This window comes from Hippocampus guttulatus, chromosome 3 (assembly GCF_054856545.1).
Source record: "Hippocampus guttulatus isolate MCC_2025c chromosome 3, RoL_Hgut_1.0, whole genome shotgun sequence".
NCBI lineage: Eukaryota > Metazoa > Chordata > Actinopteri > Syngnathiformes > Syngnathidae > Hippocampus > Hippocampus guttulatus.
Window position 1 is genome coordinate 28,650,888 of NC_141263.1, and position 21,515 is coordinate 28,672,402.

General features: G+C 46.9%; 1 long non-coding RNA gene across 1 annotated transcript in view; it reads right to left on the reverse strand.

The window, feature by feature from the left end:
* Positions 1 to 11,391: 11,391 nt before the first annotated feature.
* The window catches only part of LOC147208116 (uncharacterized), a 38,401-nt gene continuing 28,277 nt past the window's right edge, over positions 11,392 to 21,515 (reverse strand). The window contains exon 5 of the long non-coding RNA XR_015100451.1: positions 11,392 to 11,809. This is a non-coding gene — a long non-coding RNA (uncharacterized LOC147208116). The remainder of the gene's footprint in view (positions 11,810 to 21,515) is intronic.

The window sequence follows — 21,515 nt, forward strand, 5'->3', positions numbered from 1 at the left end:
ATTCAAATGATGTAAAATTCCAACCTGTATAGACAACGCGGTGTCATTTCATTGGATTCATGAAATGATGCGGAATGAGTCAGTCAAATTGAGGACAATAACAATAATACGATTCTGCCCCCCTTGTGCCCGCCGCCCCCTCGCTCCCCCTCTCCCTCGCATGTTTGGTGTTGATCCAAGCGCTCCAGCGGTGGCCCATTTAAATGAAATGGAATATTAAAAATTAAATTGTTCGTCAAAGGCTCGCCGCTCGTGCCGTCTCTGGCGGCCGCACCGTTGACCCAAAAATATATTCAAATTAGCCCAGCTAAACAGTCACCCGGCGCAGAGGGGCGGGGGCCGCGCACGTATATCTTGACGATACGGGCGCATTGAATGCAAATTGTACTACTGCAGACCACAAAAAAAACAACAACAAAAAAACCCACAACAATGTTCACTTAAACACAAACTCAAATGTTACATGTGGTAAGCAGATGACAAGAAGAGGTTTGTTTCTGGTCCTCTGATGGCAGGAACACTTCTGTCATAAATCAGAGGAAAAAAACAAGAACAATGTTTCAAATCTACGCTCAAAATACTTTGCATTAGCAACTCAATTGCAGTCAGTCTGTTGGGTGAGACCGTTTTTGAGTGGCGGAGATTCTTCCATCAAAACTGGGCAAAAAAAAAAAAAGAAGACCACATGACATATTTTTGTTTATTTTGCCGAAAGCTTCTCGTATGTTAACAGGTCACTTCCTGTTTCGTGGAAGATACCACTTTTGATTCTGGGGTGGGGGGGTGTCAATGTTTCCATCGTAAATCAAACATTAAAATGGGAAACACCAGTTCCACCGATCAACAAGAAATTGGGTGGACAAGTCTGTCATAACAGGATGCACAAGAAAGTCTCAAGGACCCATGCAGGAAATTGAAGCCAGCCACTTTGCTTTCAAGCGCCCATTTTGGTCTAATTCCTTCAGGAGCATGCCCTGGAAAGTAAAACAAAAGAAAAGCAAAAGCAAAAAAAAAAAAAAGCTTCCGATCCCTTTTTCGAGACAAAACTGTGTTCATCATGTGTTCATCATGAGAGACACACAGAAAACGTCTCATGGACCCAATGTCGGGACTGAACGGCAGGTCGCCCATTTTGGGCGAATTCCTCCAGTAACACAACCTGAAAGGGAGGGAAGAGCAGCTCCTGTCACTAATTTCACTGATGGAGAGGACATGAGGTGGACAGCGGCCTTCAGGGCTAATTGAACAGGGGCCGGTCATTTTGGAGGACATTCCAGAGCTCTGCGTCAAAGTTGGATGATCGATTTGAGTCACGGGCGGAAAAAAAAAATAATATGAGAGGCCCATTCATTGCTGAGAGCAGCTTTAATTATTGTGATTTCCCCAAAACGTTTGGATTGAATTGCAACATTCCTAGCCTGCCACCATATGCTAAATAATATTTCTGTCAAACTGCGTACATACTGTACTGAACAAGGTCATTTAAACACCAAAGCTAGCAGCGGATTAAGCGGATTTTTCACTCTAATATGAATATGTACAGTTTTAGAATGTGTGTGTGTGTGTGTGTGTGTGTGTGTACACGTATACACACACACACACACACACACACACACATACGCTCCACTAGTCTCCAGTGGCGCCTGTGAGGAGTTTAAAGAGCGAACATTACGACTAAAACACAGATTTACTCAACACGTTTACACCAGAGAGCCTCAGACGAGGAACACACCCGCGGGTGCTCGCTTGTGTGTGCGCGCTTGTGTTCTCTTCTGAACGCGCACACACACACACACACACACACACACGCATGCACACACAAGCACACACGCACACATGTGCACACACGCACCTTTGCCTTCCCAGGACGCCTCTCCTCCATTAAAGAGCGCTTTGAAGACAATGGAGGTGCGCGCCGACTGATCAAGGCGCCTTTATCCCTCCCAGCACATCTATTAGCGCAGCCGGCTAGCATTAGCGTCATTATCCAGCACCTATTATAGCGAGTCGCGAGGAAGGCGGCGCTGGGAGCGGCGCGGGGCCCGGGCGGCGTAAACAAATCTATTATTGGTGATGAATTGCACAATAACGCTGCATAATGGCGTCCCCGCGCCGCAGCCGCTGGGCTGCTCGAGGTATTCGCAACTGTACATGAAATAAAGAAATACAAGTCCAAAAGTTGAATCGCCAGACGGTTCGATCGTTGTTATTGTTATTATTTACAGCAAAGGGATCACGTGTGGCGACGCTAAGCTAATGCTAATGCTAAACAGCCTCACGAGCTTCACTTGCCGCGGCTCAAAGCGGCGCCCCGGCATATATCTTCATTATTGTCACTTGGCAGCGCATGCAGCATTTATTGTCTTTTAGCACACATTACCGTAGAAAACGGTGGCTTCAAATCAAAATGGCCAACTTCCTGTTCAATTTTGGGCAAGGTTCTCACTTTTTGCGTGTCCTGTTCTGTCAGTCATGTCCACCCAATTTTGAGTCTGTGAAACCCGTTGCCATTTTTTTTTTAACTTTCCACAGCACGCTACTGAAGCAATTCACTGGAAATGGCCGAGCTTATGTTCAGTATCCTGCATGGGTCCTCCAGAATTGTTGTGTGCGTCTCGCTGACAGATTTGTGTCAAGAATTTTACGTCCTTCGGTCAAACTTTTGTCATGGGCATTTTTTCTTCTAACTGGCCGTGTTACTGAGTGTGTTTTGTAGGAGGCATATGAGTGTCCAGGAAAACATTTACACACACTTGCAAAAACCAGTTTCCGAAGCATGTTGAGAGCCCCAAAGTCATTGAAGTCATTGAACCAAACAAAATAACTGCTACCGTCCATCTCACGCTAACGTCAGTTGCACTCAGATGCTAGCATTAACGGCTAGCTCGTTAGAAAATAACAACACCGGTGAACGATTGTTGAATTGGTTGCCGACTCATTTGAGGAGTCTGCAGAGGGGTCTGCTTTTAGCTGGTTGCTAGCTGCTAGTAGTTGCTAGTTGGCTAGCCGCTAGCTGCTCTCAGCATTTGATTGGTCAGACGTGCGTTTCCATGAACGTGTCCATCCATCATGCATTATGAAAGTTCATTTATCAGCCTGTCTCTCTCTCTCAAACACACACACACACACACACACACACACACACACACACACACACACACACACACACACACACACACATGGTGACATAATAAGTTATGACAGCCTCATCACCTCTCCATTCACGTGACACGAGCGCGCGCACACACACACGCACACACGAGTGTAATACATTTAACAGGATGGTTTGGTCATCAAATATCCAAATGACGGCGTCTGACGTGACCTTTTACTGTCTTTTATTTGAGGGAAAAACACAGTAGAAGGCTCCCTCAGTGTGTGTGTGTGTGTGTGTGTGAGTGAGACACAGTAGAAGGCTCCCTCGGTGTTTGTGTGTGTGTGTACACGCGCGTGCATGTGTGGTGATTGGCATCGAATGCAAAGCGACTGACTGACTCATGAATGCCTGAGCAGCTCATTGACTCTTGTTAGCAGGGATAGAAAATATGAGCGCTTACCAAGCATCACTCGAATCTTTGAAGGAAAAGCTCGTGGGTTTGCGTGTGTGCCGTGTGCATGTGTGTGCGCTCATATGCATGCGTGTGTATGCGTGCATGCACGTGTTGGAGGTGACGTGAGCGGGTGTATGATTTTATATTAAAGACAATACCCCCCAAAATCCTATAAAAATCTCCAAATAAGGAGCACGCAATGTTTCACGAAAGCATGAATAACATGGCACAATCGTCAAGAAGAAAAACTAAATCGAATTGTCGCCATTTCATAATAACACAAGAAGGAAAAAGTGTGAGAATGATTTTTGGGGGTCTTTTTTGGCGGTAGCGCCCTGGTGTTGCTTAGGTCCTACTTGGCCGACAGAGCTTTTTGTGTCAGCCTTGGCTGCTCTGAGTCATGAACTGCTCCACTGTCGCGTGGTGTTCCACAGGGTTCAATTCTGGGGCCTCTGCTGTTCTCAGTCTATCTGCTCCCTTTGTGTTCTCATCTTAAAGAAACATGGTACTGCATTTCCTCCGAGTGCTGTGCGGCTGACTGCCCCGCTGAGCAAAAAAGACGCTTTCTCTTTGAGGCCACTTTTATCCTGTCTAGAGGAAATCAAGACCTGGATGGCACTGAATGTCTTGAATTTCAATGAAAAGAAGACAGAGGTGATGGTGTTTGGTCCCAGTAGCCCATCTGCACACCAGACACAATTAGATGCAGCGAGTACTAAGCCGGGGCTCCGAGGGGGTGGAGCCTTCTCCGTTGCCGCTCCCTCTCTTTGGATTGAACCTTTCAAACTGGTCTTCAAACTAATTTTTGTTCTTTGGCTTGGGACTCAGCAGGAGACTTGAGTTTGTGTGTGTTTTACTGTCTTTGCTATTCACTGATTGCTTTATCGTTTGTTGTTGGATGACTTTTTTTGCGCCACGTACGGCGGTGGTTGTTTTCAAGTGCTGGAGAAATAGACTCCAGTTGAGTTGAGCTGTTTGCGTCTACGCCCAAAATCTGGCATACGAACAGGGCTGTGCAGATTTGATTTATTTATGGTTTTTGCACCGGACATCTCTCGAAAGAGGTCTTTCAGAGACCCTGTGTTCATCTGCGGAGGTTGCAAAAACTACAATACGTCAGTCCTGGTCCATGAAAAATCATATAGTATTTGTACTTGATTACTCTTCACGCGTGCAAGAGTGTCGGCCTTGCGTGCGTGTGTGCGGGCTCGCAGCTCATCAGGGGCGTGAAAAGGTTGCCGGCTGAATGTGAGGCGAGAGTCAAAGAGAGATTACACGTCTGGCCGTGTATCATGGGCGATATATTGAACGTCGGCTTTTGTGCACTTGTGAGGGCGCCATTGTGCGACGCCTCAAAGAGCGTGCGGGCTCAACTCCATGACTAATCTGTCCCCCCGCCCGCATGATTTTATTCAATCTGTCCCACGTTTTTTTTTTTTTTTTTTTAACGGCTTCGACATTTTGGCCGCTGAATGGACAATTTGAGGATGCTTAAAAGGCGGCGCTCGCACCAAAGAAGAAGACAAAAAAAAGAGCGGTGCTTTGTTTCAGCTCATCGCCGTCGCTCAGACTGTTTCATTCTCGTTTCATTCTTTTGCCTTTTTGCCTTGCTAACAGGAAACATTTGATAAGGCCCTGCTGACACACTTTACACACGCTTTACTACACACACACACACACATGCACACACTTGACTTTGACTCCGAGGAAAGAAGAAGAAAAAAAAAATCCACTTGAGTGAGAACAAAAGACGAGTCGACCATCCCAGGAAACTCGGGTCTGGTGGATGTCGTTCCGAAAAGCCTTCCAAGAAGCGAAAGCGTAGTTCAGTGAGATCCCATTTTTTTCGACACCTTGACACTTGAAGCACACGTTGTAGAACACACGTTTTGTTAAAATATTGTGCCTGTTCTCACTGTCAAGAAAAAAAAAGAATCTCGAAATGTACTCGCTTCAAGCAGTTGAAGTTGTTAAGTCCAGTTTACGGCAACGCGGATGCATCAAACAAAAGATAATAACGATCAACAGCACATTTGAAATAAATTAGCTAGGACGCTAATTTCCGAAATGTCTTCCCCCTTCATGCACAGCAGTTTGCTTGCACAATATGGATTTTACCAAGCCTTGCAATTGATAGCTATGACATTTCAGAAAGAAAAGCCACCTGTTGCTGAACATACGCCTTAACTCCTAAATATGACTCCTAAATATTTTGATATTACATATTATATTATCATTATTACCGTATTGACTTGAATATAAGTCGGCCCTGATTATAAGACAACCCCCTCTTTTTCAAGACTCAAGTTTGAAAAAACACTATTTGAACACCAAATTTTTATACAGAAAATAATGACAGTACATCTGAAACAAATGATTATAACAATATATTTGAGAGAAAAGGCATGTTATTTTGCCTCATTCAGATCTTAATATTTGAACATTTAAATATGCAAACTAAAGTGCAATCACATTCGTAAATGAATGGCTTCTGGTTTTTGAAATGTAAATGACATCATAACTTCTCCTCAGCTGCCGGTTAACCTGGCCGATCTTTTCTCCATTTTCTGTTATCTCTTCTATTATTTTCTTCTCTTTCCCTTCTTACCGCTATTTTTTATTTTTGTTCTTCGTGCTTCCGCTATTTTTATTTTTATTCTTCGTGACAGGGGTTCACTTTGGCCTGGGGAGTCAACTTCAGCATTCGCTTCAATGATATCTGGCGCCATCTAGCGCCGCGAATGGGTGTAATGTCTCGACCCCGAATATAAGACGACCCCCACTTTTTCAGTCTTATTTTAATGCAAAAAACACCGTCTTATATTCGGGCCAGTACGGTATTATTATTCAGAGTTAGTGAAAAAAAAAAACCAGCACGACATCATGAAGTTTGCTTGTAATTCCCCTGTAGTTTAATGCACAATTTCTCCTCGCGGCTCTTTTGTCGTTTTCCACGTGACGTGCCTGCGCTCACGGCCCACAACGAGGCGCTCTACAGCGGCCGCCCCACCGTCTGATGGGAAGATGCATTTTCGAGGTTGTAGACGTGGCTAGCTCGCTCGCTGCACAACTAAAGCGATCGGGAAGTTGTCGTGTTGATGTTCATTCAGCAATAAAGAGTGAGCAGCATTCTGATGGCGAGGCGTGTGACCTGAGCCCAAGGGTCCCTAATCAAGTGTCCTGACAACTGACACGCCCTCGAAATAGAAGCGCCCCGACTGGCTGAGCGCGTGTGCCATCTATCAGCCGAGTGCGTGCGCCGCGCAGCCAGATGGCGTCAAAAGAGAGAGAGAGAGAGAGAGGGAAGTATATACAGGAGCTAAGGGTTGAGGAGGAAGACGACACACTGCTGAGTGTTATCATGAAGGGCACACGGCGGATTACGGCGGCCGCCGTATGACGCCGTCTTTTGTGCTTTCCGCTCACTTCAAACGGGCTCAACACTCGGAGTCTAATGAGGCGCCCTCGTTGCGGCGCGCGAGGCGACCGTGGTGGTCGCGTTTGGTTTGGTTCGCCGGCTCCATGTCGTCATCTTCCTCCTGGCTGCGCTCGACCCTCCTGGCCATCGATTGATCACTCGGTGTGCGCTGATCAATCGCTTATCAGATCAGAATGAATCCGAGTTGCTGGGCACGGAGCTCCCCCTCTCAAGTGTCAAATATTCGCCGCCAATTTGCTTTTGTTGAATCGTCACACAAAACCCAATAAACAACAATCATGGGAATCGGAGGGAAAATATTTAGCAATAGACGTTCATGCAAAATTATTATAATTTTTTTAATCCCATTATTTGCTGGAATAATCGATGGTAATGTATTGAAAAATAAATAAAATCGGTCGTCACAGCAGCCCTTCGTGCGATTACCATGTGAGTGTTTGTGTTTATCTGTCCAGGCGGCGTGCAAAGCAGCGGATGAGCAGGGTGCCGCGTCTTTATCATCTCGTATCGCAAACCCGATAACAGGATCGTCGCGTTTATGTCTGCTGATAAGTGACGACGTCTGTGTGTTCTTCACGCCGATCGGCGCAAACGCACACATCCGCTGCATACGAAAACTTGCAGATCAAGTCATGCGACGCAGATTTGAAGCCTACGACCTCGTTGTGTTTTTTCTTCCGCTTTTCAGCCCATTTGTCCATCGGCGCTAGAAGGGTTTGAGGGCTTGTCACCGGGGCGGGACCTTTTGACGGGCTACACGTTGGCAAGAGATCCGTTGGTGACCTCGGTGTCCATCTTTGTGAACAGGCAACTTAACTTTATCGCGACATAAACGGGAAAAAAAAACTTCGACTGCACCGCATGCTGGAAAGCGAAGAGCGGCAGAAACATATGCAGCGGCGATGAACCGTTGACAGTTCGTTTTAAAAGCATGACGTTCCTGGTGGAGGTTTATATCCTTCCACTGCAAATCCCGACCGTGAGCGGGCGCTACCGGAAGGCGCTTGCAAAAGGCCCGTCGCTTGCCAGTACGCTTTCGTGGTTCCTTTGCCGGTTCCGACCGTAAACAGAACTTATTCGTACCTACCAGCCTCGGGGAACAGAAATGGAACCCGACTGTCGCCTTTTTGTTTCTTCTCTCTCCAAGTCATCTTTTTCTTCATGCCCTCATCCTCGTGTCGTCCTCCTCTCGTTGCGTACTGTTTTCTTCCCTCTCTTAAAAGGAGCGTCCCCCCCTTCTCGCCTGCAGCCCTCAGTCAGCCTTTTGATTGACGCGTGCCGCGCGTCTGTGAACAACAAACGTGTTCTTTTATTTTTGGCCCGGATGCAAATAAAGCAAAAGCGAGTGTCGACGAGGGAGCAGCGAGCGCGATGAAAACATCAAGAAAACCGATGGGGGCAAGGGGGGGGGGGGCTTTGCGGAGGCACCGGCGGGGCTGAAGAAGCCGTTCGTCTGGGCCGACGCCAGCCAACCGACAAGCAACTTTGTTTGCGGCGCGGAACAAGAGGGAAGGCGAGAAAGGAGGAACGGCGAGGAGCAGGGAGCCAAGCACGGAAATAGCTCCCTTAACTACTCGATGGCGCTTGGAACGCGGCCGGGCCTCCCCGCGGAGACGCGCCCGCCGCCGCCAAGCAATTCGCCTCCGAGCAGGTGCGCCTTTGAATCCTCCTCATCCTCAGGTCGACCGCTTTCGTCTGTCTAATTAAAGTCACAATAAGATGTTAATTAGCCAACAAGGTCACCTCCCTCGCGCAACCGCCACAACAATGGCGGCGCGCCGCTTTCGGCGGCTGGCAATCAAAGAAGGAGAACCGCAAGAAAGAGGAGCAGGAGGAGGAAGGAAAAGATGAGATGGAGGAATCGGGAGGAGGAGAGGACGCTCACTGTGAAGAAAAAAAAACGATTCAATGTTTTGGTCTCCAACAGTCATTTACGTTGGAGAAGGTCAAAGATGAAAGATGGTCGTTGCCGTTAGCTTGCGCAGGCAGCCAAGCTAGCAAGTTGGGCTTCAGTACAAGTTCCAAAAGTTCTGTTAGTTCTCTTCTTTTTTTTTTGGGAGGGGCGTGAAATTCGGGACAGCCAACTTTACCCCCCCCCCCCCCCCCCCAAAAAAACCCATGTCTCACCCAACTTAAAGTTTTCAAAAGTTTTGAGCGCTTTTCGTGGCCTCTCGCTCAGATCTTCCCCGCCGGCTTCCCCCTCTCCCGTGCGTGCCGCGGCTTTTTTATTTTTTCTCTCGCTGCCGTTCAAGAGTTCTGAACCGCCTCGTGTTACGTTAAAGTCGCGTCGGCGGCGGTGTCGCTCGATCTTATGGTCTGAGCCGTCAGCGACTTAGTGAGCGCGGGCGCTAAAAAGTTGCAATCTCCTGAGCGTGAGTGAAGGCCCGCTCCTCCCCCCTTCTCCTCCTCCTCATCCTCGCCCCCGCGCCGCTTCCTCTCCCGCTCACCTGCCGCATGTCAAACACGCCGGAAATCCGCGCTAATGCCAGTTCGCCGCCAATGCCGATCTCGCCGTTTAGCTGCGACAACGCTCCTCCCGTCACCCCGAGCCCTCCCGCTTTCCCCGCCGCAGGGACGAGTTGCGGGACGTGTTTTGACGTGCTCTTTACGTTTTGAGCTCATGAAATCCCGGCATCTGTCGCACTTCTACCTGGATTTCTTTAAACGAGAAAGATAAGCCCAATTAATATGAGCGAGTCGCCAGAGGGGCTTTGGAGCGCCGGATCTCATCCGCCGCGCAAGGGCTGCCTCGTCGTCTCCTCGGGCGCCGCTCGCCTTGGCGGTCCCGATAGCCCGCGGCCCGGCCGGGCCGAGCGTTTTTCACTCAAAGCGCCGCCCGTGCGGCAGAAAGAGTTTTTGAGGAGAGAAAAAGGCAAACGCGTCTTGACGAAAAATGGCCATTTTCATCAAATGCGTTTCGACAGCACAATCGCAGCTGGAACGATAAAGCAAAACAATTGAAACATAAAACAATGAAAACCGGGAGAAGCCTCGAGCCAGCACCGAAAACGAGGTGACGGAGAACCGTTGAAAAGGCCAACGACAACAAAAACAAAAAAGGCATTTTGAAAGAAAAGAAATCACACTGGAACTATGCCAGAAAAGAATTTCTTTTCTGAGAATGACAAAAAAACAAACAAACATGACGTTAACGGGGATAAACTCAACATGACAAGGAAGTCTAAACGCAGTGCTGACATTGGTCACTTTCTTCCCCCGTCACCTTTGTAAACGTTTTGTTTATAAAAAGACCGTTTTAGCATTCCAAAATGGATTTTGAATGACGCTGTTTTTTCAAAGATGTTTTTTTTTTCCAGCACACACACCTGCCAACATTTCAGTCTCTGTGAGTAACCCTGAATAACGACGTTTTAGTGAATTTCTTTTTCCAAAAGTGGAAGGAGTCGACTCGTGCTCATGTGCTGACTCCATACGCTTCACTGAAGGCGGTTCGCCGATGAGCATTAGCATGCCGCTATTCAAAGTGCCTCTTATTCACCTCCCCCAAAAAAGTTCAGATGTTCTAGGAGGCTTTTCAGCAGTGTTTGCATAGGCCGCATTCTCGGTGGGAAAAACTCGGTCTAGTTTTGGAACATCACCAACCTGGCCGTCAAAGCGGACTTTGGCGTCCGCTCGCCATGAAAATAAGGACGAGATGTCATTGTCACAAAGGCGGCGGTGGTCGCGGTAAGAACGCGGAGCCGACACGAGCTGTCGTGAATCCATCTTTGTGATGTCGCCGTAAACTTTGGGCAATAAAATGCCGCCTTTCATTGCCGCCACATTTCCATAATGCCCACGTGCACATGCTCGCTCACAGACCAAACAAGCGCGCGCAGAAATATGAAATGTATTTGTGCGTTTTGGCCCCAGTCAAAGATAATACAATTCCTCTTTTCTTATTTCTTTACAATACATCTTTTCGCTCGCTCGCCAAATTCATTTTCTAATGGAAATATTTGTTTTGTAAATCAAATATGTATTATGCGCGGAATGCAAAACACAAATTAAATTATGTTAATGAAATGAAAGAGATATGAAATGCATATTTCATGGACACGCCGGCGACGTGCGGATAAAAATCTGCGGGGAGGGAAGAAAAAAAAAAAAAAAAAAAAAGGCTCCCAATCTCATTGGGAGGAAGACATGTTGGCGCGGCAGATAGCGCCTCATTAAAGTGCTCGCTGCTTAGTATACGTACACTTTATATACGCCCGGATGGTAAATAATAAGCGGCGAGGAAGACGAGCAGCCAATAATGAAATAGTGTCTTTAATGGCGCCGCCATTGATGTCAGCACAAAAGGGGAAGATTGCAAACGTGCTGCAAAGCATTGCATATTCAAATGCTGCTGACTCAGCGGCCCGATCATATAGATATTAGCTGACCTCAGACAAAAAAAAAAAAAAAAAAACGCTTTAAATGTCACATTGCGTACACTTTAATGAATAATAGATTGCCTTGTGTTGTCGCCCCCTTCATGAACACTAAGAATAGCAAACAAATGAAAGCCGCCGCTTTGCCGCCACGCCGAAATCATTGCCGTCGTAATAAGCACAGATGCAGTGGAGCCTCTCGCGACATCGCCGATTTTCAGCCGATGGCGATGGACGGGCTCCGAGTTGAGGCTGCCGTCGGGCCGCAACGGGGCCGGGCGGCGCTGAGCTCGGCCGCAGACGATCGCACGTGTTGCCCACGCGTTTCAAACAACTTTGACGCCATCTTGTCTGCCGTCACAATTCAAGTTGGTTCGTGGCTTTTTCCAGCCTTCGGTCATCAGCAGTCAACCATGGCTTCGGTTACCCCCAATTGTCAGCGTCTGATCAAAGAAGTCAGGAAAGGAGGATTTGGTGAAGAAGAATGCTCACATTTTCGGGCTTTTCAGGGTTTCAAATTGTAAAATGACAAGAACAAGACTGAGGAACGGCTTTTGAAAGCCAAATCGTATTTTATCAGGCGCCGACGTTTAAAGGGGAAGGTTGCCGGCAAATATTTCTAAAAGAAGATCCAAAAGATCAGCCAAAATGATTCCTATTTTTAAGGAAGATCTATTTGACGAGTTATTCCTCCACCAAGCGTCTCCAGTTGCTCCAGAATGCTGCCGCTGGCCTCTTGACTGGTCCTCGTTTTAAGAGAGAGTACATGTCATCGTTTTAAGAGGGAGTACATCACTCCTCCTCTGGCATCCCGTCATTGGCTACATTTGAGAGTTCTTTTTTTTTTTTTTTAAGATGATTTGTTGGCAAAACTTGAAATGGCCCGGGCCGTACCTGCCCGGTGCTTCAGGTCCACGGACCGGACACTATGAGAGGTACCGAGAACTAAGTGGAGGCCCCGAGGGGATGCAGCCTTTTGCGTTACCGCTCCCGCTCTTCGGGAGGAACGCTGGGCAAGCGTCCTGGCTGCCCATCTTTCAAACTCGTCATTTTTCATCTTTGGCTTTGGACTCGGCGTGACCCGTGATGTTGAGTTGGACCGTTTTGGTGCTTTCGCCATCTTCGTTGCAGTTCATAAATATAAAAGTCCTCGGCAGTCAGAGAGTCAGAGCAAAAACTAGAGGCAGGGAAGGTCCCCAACTAAGTTGCAGCAACTGTGATTTCCATGGAGGAGAGCGAATACGTGCCTCTAAGTATTGGGCACTTTTTTTGAAGGTTTGGAATTACTGTTACTGTATTTTATGTTAGCTTTGAGTTTGTGGGCTCTTCTGAGAGGTTTTAGTTTTTTGGGTTTTTTTCTTGTTGTTGTTGTTGTTGTTTTTTTTAAGATGATTGAACGTGGTGTTTGGTTGTTTTATGTGGGCGGGCCGGTGGCCCGGTTATTAGCGCTTGGGAGTGACAAACGAACTTGGATGATATGCCGACTTTAAATGTGACCTCCCAATTTTGCACGCGCAGCCACATCCAAAGAAGATGGCGGCACGTGATGGCAATGTGACTCCTGCGCTTTATCTCATTAACAATAATAAGGCGAAGATTGTAATTATGTTTTCGATAATTGTCATTCTTTGCCTTTCCTGATGCAGCAAAGCATCATGGGAATGACAACCTGCTTGTGGAAGGCGACGGCGTCGGCGTCATATATACCAGAATGACTTTGCCTCCCGAATAAGGGATCAAAATCTCTTTTCATCAAGTGTGCAGCAACTTGAATGCGATACAATTTCTTTATCACGTCGCGTACGAGAAAAAAGTAGCAATCGGACAGAGTAAAAAAATGAATTCCTAAGATTAAAAACTCAAATTAAATTGGATTTTTTTTTTGTAATTTGCATCTTTTTTTCAATTAGAATTGGCCGCAGTATGACATGTTTTTTTTTCCGTAATCTTGGTAATATTACACACACAATATATATATATATATATATATATATATATATATATACTGTATATACCTGTATACAGTATAGTTTTGTTTCTGTTTGAACTGACTGACGACAAAGACAAAAATGGGGCAGCGTCCATCTTGTGATTGTTAACGGCGGGCCGCGGAGAAGGTAAAGGGAAAAAAAAAAAATCAATCTGTGGCAGCTGATATGAAAAGATGTCTCCTCGGTGGGAGCGTTCAGCTCTCGTGTGCCGAGTGTGCAAATCAATTCAAGCGCACACAAAGAGCAAACACCACAAACGCCACAATAGGAAATTGAAGATCCCCCCCCCCCGCCTCCCAACCCCATGCCCCCCTCCTTTTAAATATACCACGACGTATTTGTTTTGTGGATTAGCAATGTGAAATGAAATCTCAACAGTTACTTAAAATAATATGCAAAAGATATTTCCTCTTTTTTTTTTATATGATTCCTTGACTCCGTTGCCTCCCACCCCAACTCTCACCCACCCTCACCGTTTCCCTCCCGCCCCCACCAACACCTCTTCCCTATTTGATGGCAATGAAAATAAATAAATGCATGTCCTCCTTTCACACGGAAATTTAAAAATTACTCCTCAGATTTTTTGGGGGGAGTGTAAATGTCGAACATTACCTGAAAAGTGTAACTTTTTTTTTTTTCGGAAGTGGTGTTACCAAGATAAGTTCCGCAAAGTCTTACCGGTACTTCTTTTTATGTGTAAGTTTGAAAGATCGCCAGAGATTTTTTTTTTTTTACAACTTGTAGTGACACCAAGGAAAGAACTTTGAATTTTAACAACGCTGAAATGTTACGAGGGATTTTTTTTTTTTAATTTCCTTTTATGAGCATATTCACAACATGACCAGAAAAAAATGTAACCTGTGAAAAAAGCTTTCCAAATAAAAAAACTTCAAAGTTGAAATATTGCAATAAAATTATTTTCATTTCATTTTATGAACACAAATTATGAACAGAGAATTTTTTTTTTAACTTGAAAAGTATTGTAATGTTAGTCATCAAACGGGAAACTTGAACAGTTGAATGGTGAAATTGAGAAAGAAAGTTGTAAAATTGTGAATAAGTAAAAAAAAAAAAGACTTTACTTTAAGAGTGTAAATTTGCAACATTACAAGAAAAACAAAAACGAACAAGAAATTCTACGAGAAAAGTTATACCGTGACTGGGGGGGGGGGGGGGGGTCAGACGGGAACGTCGCCTTTAAAGGAGGCATTTCGTGACATTTTTCGTTTTTTAGCGGCTGTCAGCGAGCGCCTGCCGTCATGGCGGCTGTCACACGAAGACGGCGGCAGCGGTGGCCATCTGGCCCGGCGTCACGCTCGACACGTCCGCCTGACGAGTCCTGACAAGTCCCCGCACGGCAATGTTTTTAGCGGTTCACCTGCAACTCCAAGCTTCAACTGTGTTTGTATTTATTGGCCGCGTTCGCCCTGCAGCCAATCAGGAGCCAGAAGAAAGTCATTCATGGAAAAGACAGGTTGACGTCTTCAAACATTCAGACGTGATATACCGTGCATCCGATGCATTTTACGGAAGATATCGAACCGATAAGAACGGAAACAAATGGTTACCGCGCGCTACGGATGACTTGGTCATCGTCGAGTTTGTCAGTGTCGTAACACCTCACTCAGAATACGGCACGTCGAAGCGCTACATATACACCAATGCTTTTTCATCTTCTTTCTCATATGCCAGCACGTTTACTGCGTTCTCACCAAACAGAATGTTTTAGACGTCTTTTTGCAAATACACTTTGTGTGTTGGGATGTCGCTGACATTAAAATGTATCCAAACGTTGATGGTTGCGCTTGATGCCAGCGGGAATCCTGCGGGAATAAAACAGCGTCGCCAGCTGCCCGTTTCCACCCCGGCACCCCCCCCCCCACCCCCCCAGCCCGAGGGTTTAAGGAAGTGGCGCCGAAGGCGTAGCGCCGTCGTGCTTTCCATTTTCTTTGGATCGAGTCGCATCCCAGCGATTATATAGAAGTGCTGATTAGCGCCTAATTCACTTTGTGCCTAATCTCATTTGCATAATGGCGTTTATTTATTTGGAGCCTGCATTTTATTGTTTTGCCACCATTTAGCGCTTTAAATCCGTTTGGAATATGCACGTGCGTGGACACACGTGCGCGCGCGCATGCACACACACACACACACAAAGTATGTGTTGGTGGCTTTGTGGTAATGGCTGCGAAGGCCCCAGCTGGTGGTTGTGTTGTGTTGTTGTTGTGTGCAAATGTGCCATTCACAAAAACTATCGGGAGATATCGATAAATAGGAAGATCTATCTGAAGCCGTCGCAAAGTGTTGTAAGTGAAATACAAGTGAAGCGTCCCAATGTATGGGCGTAGCCCACGTGCCACTCGTGGTTTGAGAGTCGTGGGACTGGTGCGTCCAAGCACGTCTGTAGCGGTGGCTCGATGCTAATGACGGTGAGGGCCCAGCTGGTGGTTTGTGTTGCTGTGTTGTGCAAATATCAACACATGAAGGATCCCGGCCTGGCCACCCTGGCCATGCGCGAGTCCTTGTGTGACTGGTCAAGTGCCAGATGGGGGGGTGCCCCCCCCCTCCGCTCTCCCTTCCTCCCCTTCTCGGAGGAGGCTAAGATGGCTATCACGATGCGCCAGCCGCGCTGAGCTCCTCGGATTCATGTCCCCTCCCCGGCTAACAGCCTCTGGGCGGCCAAGACGCCCGGCTCACCATAAACCCGTCGCCTGTCGCCCCCCCACGACTCCCCCCTCCACTCCCTCCGCCCACGTATGCCGGGCTTTGCTTCAAGTAAGCCCCGGGTCGCCCGGACGGGATTCCCGGGATCAAAAGTACGTCTTGGTGGTTCTTCTGCCTCCGAGCGCACAGGCGTGACTTAGTGGATTCCGGCGCGGACCGTTGGTCAACCAACAAGACGGGTCGCGATTGCCGTTCGCTGACTGTGCGATAATGCACTGAAAGTGAACTCGCAGGTATCACAGGCAAAAACACCAGAAACTCATACAAATGACTTCTTTGGTTGTATGAATGAAAAACAAACACCCACCAAAACTCATGCATATGACCTCTTGATAGTATGATTACAATCAACATTTTTTTTTTGAAAAACATGGAAAAAATACAAAAAGTACAATCACAACGAATAGAGAGTGAAATTGTCGCCCATATTTGATGAGATGTGCTGACAACCAAACACATCCTGGTGCAAGCAGGCAGGCACACACACACATACACACACACACACACACACATGTAAAGGATAGAAGGACGGCGGGTCGCGATTGGCCGGCCTCGCAGCTGTCAGATAGCCAAGCTCTAATGGAAAGGCGACGCTGGCGCCAAAGTTAGCGCGATAAAGTTATATGTTCAGCCGTGTTTGTCCTCATTAGCATGCTGCTCGTGTTGAAACAGGCGCCGGCCTCACAAGGCAAACAAAAGCAGAGCAAATGTGAAAAGTATGATTATCAATATTGCAGATAGCGGAGGGACCGCGATGACGACGATGATGATGATGATGATGATGATGATGCCCTTTTTCCCTGCACTGCCAGACGGTCTATCTCTACACAACAAACACACACACACACACATACATACATACATACATATATACTGTATATATATATATATATATATATAAAATTCCTCGTCTCACCCCTCGGGTGGTGTCCGTCCCTCATTCAGCTCGGGTCCTCTACCAGAGGCCAGGAAGCTTGAGGGTTCTGCGCAGTATCCTTGCTGTTCCCAGCACTGCACATTTATATATATATATATATATATATATATATATATATATATACCTGTATCGGTGTCCGATCAGTGGCTAGAGAGGGCTGGCCTGAAGGACAGCACAGAGGCACTCATCCTGGCTGCTCAGGAGCAGGCCCTGAGCACCAGAGCCATTGAGGCCCAAATATACCACACCAGAAAAGACCCAAGGTGTAGGTTGTGCAAAGAGGCACCTGAGACGATCCAACACATAAGTGCAGGGTGTAAGATGCTGGCAGGGAAAGCTTACATGGAACGCCATAACCAGGTGGCTGGAATAGTCTACCGAAACATCTGTGCGGAGTATGGACTGGAAACCCCAAGGTCAAAATGGGAAACACCTCCGAAGGTGGTGGAGAATGACAGAGCGAAGATCCTGTGGGACTTCCAGATCCAGACTGACAAGATGGTAATGGCCAACCAACCAGATATCGTGATCATAGATAAAGGGCAGAGGAAAGCCGTTGTCGTGGATGTGGCGGTCCCAAGTGACGGTAACATCAGAAAGAAGGAATACGAGAACCTGGAGAAATACCAAGGGCTCAGAGAGGAGCTGGAGAGAGCCTGCAAGGTAAAGGTGACAGTCGTGCCTGTGGTGGTCGGAGCACTCGGGGCAGTGACCCCCAAACTAGATGAGTGGTTGCAACACATCCCGGGAACAACATCGGACATCTCAGTCCAGAAAAGCGCAGTGCTGGGAACAGCAAGGATACTGCGCAGAACCCTCAAGCTTCCTGGCCTATGGTAGAGGACCCGAGCTGAATGAGGGACGGACACCACCCGACGGGTGAGACGAGGAAGATTAGATAGATAGATAGATAGATAGACAGATAGATAGATAGATAGATAGAGAGAGAGAGAGAGAGAGAGAGAGAGAGATAGATAGATATCATATGGCCATAGATTGATAGACAGAGGGATAGATATGACTTATGGACTGGTACCGGGCCGCAGACCAGTGGTTAAGGACCGTTATCACAGATGGCTTTCAGCCACTCTATTCATTTTCGCTCAATGCTATTGTATTGTGAGTTTGTCTCATTAGTGCGTTTTAAATTTATGTTTTTTTTTTAAGATGACATTTAAGCTTTAAAAAGACCTTTGTTGAAGCACGCACACATACACACACACACACACACACACACACACACACACACATTGCCGCTCAAGTATGCGCGCGTGTGTGTGTGCATGTGTGTCTTAATAGCGGGCTGCTGGAGCACAATAATTGTCATTTTCCAGCCAGTGGCTGTAAAGTCATACAACATAATGAAATGTATAAAAAAAGGGAGCGAGCGGCATGCTAAATCAAATGAATAATTGAAGGCAGGAAGGCGAGAGGAAGAGGAGGAGGACGACGAAGAAGAGGTGCAAATGGAGGCACGGTGAAGAGTATCATTTAGCTTAACGCCGTTCGGTGCTAATGTGGTGGCGGTGGCAATAGGGGGTGGAGGGACTTTCTTGGTCTCTCATCATCGATTGGTTCTCCACATGCGGCGAGCCATAGTCCTAGCATGCTAGCATGGATCAGAACTGTTAAGATAAGAAAAGATAAGAAAACTTTTATTAGTCTCGCAATGGAGAAATTCCCAATTCACAGCAGCAAAGTAATGAAAGGAAGAAGTAGAAAACAAAATATAGGAGCTGCTGGAAAGGCAGCCACTCTCGCGGCGCCATTTTGAAGTCAAAATAACAAAAATAACACAACACAACACATAGGACACAGACAGTCGTGCAATCTTCACCACTTTTCTGCATACACTTTGTTGTCTGAAGCAGTTCTAGATGAAAGAGGAGAGGATCAAAGTGTCCTTGCACCAGTGGATCAGAGACGTCATGCTGAAAATGTGCTCACGTCTGCTACAAGCTAAGTTTTGAAAGCAAACACGAAGCTGTAGCGTCCATTGACAAAAGGAGATGAGTTCACTTCTCCCTGTCCCACGTAATCCGCTTCAAACTCCAAGCCGCGACTCCCAGTTGCAAATCCGCATCGGCGCTCCGCGCTAACGCTCCTTTCTTCTCATCGTCGGCTCCTCAAGACTTTCATCCATCCAGCCGCAGACCGTTCAACAGCACCGATCTCTCCGCTGAACAAAGCGGGGCTGTGAAAAATGCTGCACAGGCGCAAGACACAAGCGCCCCGGGACTGTCCAGCAACGACAGTCAAATGGCGCCGACATTCCTCCCAGTCAAAAACAGTGCTGGTATACCCATGCTGCCGAGAAGGCGCAACCACCAAGCACAGAGTCTCCTCCTTGATGAATGTCGTGGCCAGAAAATGCTGAAAACGTAACAACAAACACAAAGTGACAAAACAAACATAAAAACAACAAAAAAAGCAAAGCTCATGAGAGCACTTGCCGACGGCTGCCTACTCGGGCGCCATCTTGACTTCTGTTAACTGGCTGGACGCGCTGACAGACTAACATTTGACACGGAAGAAATAGATCATTTCGGAGCGAAGGAGGCAAAACACTCATGGCTGGTTAAGATGAGGAAACAATAGGAAAACCGAACCACTTTAGATAGTTGAGTGATGGAAATACGAAGGTTAAAATATGGGCTAATTTGTAACACTAGTTAATCAGCATTTGTCGTCAGTGTTAGCGTGGCACAGAAGGGTGTGATTCGTGAGCAATTAGCAGACCTATTATCGTTTTCAGGTCGTAGCAGTTCGTACAGTTTTTTAAAAAATGATATTTACCATTCATTGTTCGTACAACAGGTAGTGTAGTGTGTAGTGTCGAGAATGTTCATGATCGGTCACACAGGTGTCAAAGTCTGGTCCTCGAGGGCCGGTGTCCTGCATATTTTTCCATCTCTCCCTGCTGCAACACACTTGATCCAAATGATCAGCTCACGAGCAAGCAGTATAGGAGCTTGATGTTAGCACAACTAGAAATAGTTAGCATCATTAGCATACTAATAAGAGTTAGCATCATTGGCTCAATGAGCATTTCATCTTTGTATAAAATGAATAACCAAGAGTGTGTTGATGTCACACACGCGCGTATGCACATGCGATCTATGAGGCAAATGGAAAGACTATTGATTTCTTCATCTTTGCTGTGTTTTGCTCTAATTCTATCCCCCCCCCCCCACCACCCCCCCCACACACACACAGTAGTAAATCCATGATTAGCATGTGGTACACCTGTCCAACATCGTGATGCTATCTGGCACATGCAAACTGCTGTGACACACACACACACACACACACACACAAACACACACACACACACACACACACAAACACAAACGTGCACGTGTGTAATGGAGACAGTTTTATTGTTGAGCGAGCAGGCAGCTGCTGATGATGAAGAGGAGCCAGCGAGCAGTCACTCAAGGCCGACACACACACACACATGCACACATGCACACACAAAACCTCGCACATGCTCGAACATACACACACCCAGCCCGACATGCTCAGACAGCTCGTATTCATCGACACCTCCGATGACATCGCTTCATTGTTGTCGACAAAACACCTGCCGCCCGCCACCACTAACTCTCACCGGATGTCATTCAACATCAATAGCGTTCTTGCTCTGATGTCATTTAACAGCAATCGTGTTCTTGCTCCGCTCATCGTGGAATATCAAAAGTAGTTGATGTGGACAATGATCCCAGCTGCCATTTTAGGTACCAATCCTGATTTTTCTGCCTTAAACGGGATGTTTATGATCGTTCAAACCCAGGAGGACTCTTTGGAAATGTCATCATATTGAAGGGTAGCGGGTCCGATTTCATGAAAAACACAACCGAGGTGAAATTCCCATGCATGAAGAAGGTGGATTCAATCCAGGGCCATTGCACTCTTCTTGTACAACAAATACTGCTACTGGTCACTCTAAAATGGTTCAATGATGTTCTGCACCAACTGTACAACTGTCATCGTATTGTATTCTACCACTGATCACTTTAGCTCTGCTTGAGACTTTGCACGTTGTCTCACAGTTGTCACTGGGTGGTACCACCGCACTACGGTTCACTTACATTACGAAACGTCCTTCCATACTTATTTGTCATGTCCTTGTTTATGATGACACTAATGCAGCGTGTTATATCCATCCATCCATTTTCTGAACCTCTTGATCCTCACTAGGGTCGCGGGGGGTGCTGGAGCCTATCCCAGCTGTCTTCGGGCAGTAGGCGGGGGACACCCTGAATCGGTTGCCAGCCAATCGCAGGGCACACAGAGACAAACAACCATCCACGCTCACAATCACACCTAGGGACAATTTTAGAGAGTTCAATCCGCCTGCCACGCATGTTTTTGGAATGTGGGAGGAAACCGGAGTACCCGGAGAAAACCCACGCAGGCCCGGGGAGAACATGCAAACCGGAGACAAATTCCTTGTGTGTTCTACATACTTGGCCAATAAAGCTGATTCTGATTCTG